Source organism: Bison bison, unplaced genomic scaffold (assembly GCF_000754665.1).
Source record: "Bison bison bison isolate TAMUID 2011002044 unplaced genomic scaffold, Bison_UMD1.0 scf7180017864038, whole genome shotgun sequence".
Classification (NCBI taxonomy): Eukaryota; Metazoa; Chordata; class Mammalia; order Artiodactyla; family Bovidae; genus Bison; species Bison bison.
Genome location: NW_011494610.1, coordinates 4,170,117 through 4,173,620, shown reverse-complemented (window position 1 = coordinate 4,173,620; position 3,504 = coordinate 4,170,117).

Here is a 3,504-nt window from a genome sequence, read left to right as displayed (position 1 = left end):
CCCCTGCAGGTTGCGAGCTCCTTTCCTTCCATCCCTGAAAACAAGGACAGCAATTTTCTGTCCTAACTCGCCACGGATTATCTCTTTAAACCTTCAAAACACCAACCCTATGGCTAGGAGTTACCATTCTAGCTTTACAAGTAAAGAAACTGAGGCACAGAGAGGTTAGGGACTACCCCAAGGAGTAGGGTTTGTACCCCTGCAGCTGTGGCCTGGCTCCAGACCCCTCCCCTCAATCCCCCCACCCTCTCCCAGCTTCTCTGTGTTGTTTGTCTGCTCATGTTTGTGAGCCTCCAATATCCAGGGCCTCTGCACCTCACATCAATTTGAACTCCGGCAACAATCTCACGAGCTGGGCGCCAGTATTAGCTGTTCAGTATTAGTTGGGTACCAGTAGTAGTTCCAGTTAACAGATGAGGAAACCGAGGTTTACATGACCAACCTGAGGCAGACAGCAAGGAAGAGGCACGTTTGTGACCTGGGTCTGAGAGCTCTTTCTGCAATGCCAGGCCATCTCGCTCATGTGCCAGAGGCCTTTGACAGGACCAGAGCAGGGAAAGCAGGGCCAGGGGAGGTCTGAATGGCCATACAACAGAGAAATATTAATACACTTATGAAATGACAGCAAAATGTTTCTACCTTTTAAAATAAGTGGGAAATAATGGACATAGAATAAAATGCACAGATGGTGATGGGTTCTGTTTGATGAGTTCCGACAGATGCACTCAAGAATCAACCACCTAAAACACGATACAAATCTCTCAAAGGCCAAGTTCCCTCATGCTCCTTTCCAAACCAGCCGCAGCCCCAGATGACCGCAGGTCTCTGCACCGTCATCCTAGGTCATCCTGTTTCGCATCGTAGGTTAGCTTTGTCCCACCTAGAATTTCAAATAGAGGAAGTCACAGTGTGTGCTCCTCTGCACACACTTCCTACTCTCAGCGTAACACCTGTGAGATCCGCTGTGCTTCTGCAAGCGTCACTAGTGGGTTCTTTCACAGCCGAGAAGTGTCCCGCTGTGAAAACGCTTTTTTATCCAGCCTCCGGGGGACGCGGCTGAGTTTCCGGTGATGAGCATGGACGCTGAGCCAGGCACAGCGCTAACCTGGAGTCCTTCACAGGCGCCGCATCTGGTCGCCCCCGCCCTCGGTCATTATCACGCCCCCCACCTGGGGGCAGGAGGAACTGCAGGCTCCGGGTGAGAAATCCAAAGACGCGGATGAGCTGCGCTGAGCAAGAGGCGGAGGGAGACGCGGGAATGGCAGGAGGCCCTAGCCTGCGAGTGCACGCTTAGCGGAAGCCAAGCCGGAGCGCCAGCCGTGATGGCAGGGGCCTGCCTTAGGGGAGGCGCCTGCTGGGCTCCCCGGCCTGTTCTAAACACCCTGCGGGAACCAACCCACTCAGTCCTCCGTTACCCTTCTTTACGGTGGGGGAAACTGAGGCACAAGGTGGCTGCGTCCTACCTCCAGGGCCCCACGGCTAGTGAGGAGTGGGGCTGAGGTTGAATTCGGGTGGGCTAGCGCCACTGCTTCTCTTCACCACAAGTCTAAACCAGCTCAGCAGCCCTGCTGCACTGGGGGCCCCTAGGCAGGCGGGCTCAGGGCCTGACTCCCCCAGAGTCGTTTCCTCTCCTGATCGTCTTGGTGTTGCACGGTGAACCTCCCCGGGTCTGGTCAGTTTAGGATCCCAGGACCTGGTGCTGGGAATGCAGGCCACAGGAGGGACGGTCAAAAGAGGGACCCTAAAGCCAGCCTGTGAATCCCCGCTGCGCCATTTGCTGGCTGTGTGACCTTGGATCAGTCCCCTCCCCTCTCTGAGCTTCCATTTCCTTCTCCATAAAATCAAAGATGGTGACGAGGACAGTGACCTCACGAGGATTCAGTGGGATGGGTGTGGAATTACTAGGTAGGTCATATGAGCCGCTCAGTCGTGTCCGACTCTTTGCATTCTCACGGACTGTCCTAGAACAAACATTTACCTGCGTTTTGCTATCTGCATGGGACCTCTCAATGCTTATTAATTCAAATTCACAGCAACTTTGCAAAGCAGATGCTGTTTAATTCCCACTTTACAGATGAAGAAACCAAGTCTCTAAATACCACCTCCATGCTAAAAATTTCCAAACATACACCTCCTGCCAGGATGTCTCACTTGAACTCAGGCCTGAATATCCAGCTGTGACAGCACAGGCCTGATGGATGACTCAGCCTCCAGGTAAGACACGGAACCTCTTCACCTCCCTGCATGATCTCACCCCTGCTGCAGTCTTCTTCACTTCAGAAAGAGCCCACCTCTGTCTTTCAACAGACTCAGGCCCAAAACCTGAGTGTCCTCACTGACTCCTCTTTCTCCAACCCTCTCTGCCCCACTTTCCATCCATGAGCCTTCAGAAGGCATCCGGATCTGATCACGTCCCCCACCCCCACAGCCCCACCCCGGCGTGAGTCACCAGAAACTTGCTCGGAGGATTATTCCAGAGTCCTCCAAACTATCTCCTCCATCCTGCCATTTCCCCCTACCCGAAAAGGAAGTCAGTTCACATCTCTCCCATGCTCAACACCCTGCCATGGCTCCCACGTTGCCCAGAGTGAAAGACGAGGTCCTGGCGGTGGCCCGTAGGTCCCCACAGTCGACCCTTGCCTTGCCTTCTGACGACTCCTCTCCAGCCACACCGGCCTGCCCCCTGCTCCTGGAACACATCAAGCACTCTTCAGCCCCAGGGCCTTTGCACTTGCTGTTCCCTCTGCCTGGGACTCTCTTCCTAAGGATAATTACATGGCTCCTCTCTCACCACCTTCAGGTCTTTGCTCAGAGGTGAATGTCTCCAGGGCATTCCTTGACCACCCTGCTTACAGGAACAAGCCCCTTCATGAGCACAGCCTGGCGCCCATCACCATGGCACCCGTGATGCCCATGGCGCCCATCACCAGCTGGCATGTGGAACCTTATTAATATTGTTAGTAATAGTAGGTTGGAATCTCTCTATCCACCATGCCCGCCAGGGCAGGACTGTTTCTGGGGAGTCATTGCAGCAGCCTCATCACCTCCGGGTCTGGTGCAGAGTGCTTACTCATTAAAGGTTTACTGAATGAACAAATGGAGATCGGGGGGATTCACTGACTTCTCGGGGCCACCGGATTAGGACGGGTTGGAACCAGCGTTTGAACCCAGGGGTCTCAGTCCCAGGCTGTGTCGTTAACCTCCCAGAGCCTGGTTCTACGTCAGCACCCCAGAGATGGTGTCTGTCACTGTGATGATTTTTCTGGCAATATGCCCATCCTTCCCCACCTGCAGGAGAAGTCTGGGGAGGGGGGCGAAAGGGAGAGGTCAGGTCAGCTGTGTGGCCTTCCACCAGTATGAGATGACTCATCAACCCCATGAGGACAGGTGACATTCCATCCTCGCCCCCAGGGGACTTTGGCCCGAGATAAAGGGAGCACCCTGCTTCTGGGAAGAGGAGGACAAACAAGTGGGAGAGGTGGCCGGGCCACTGCCTGGGGGGGG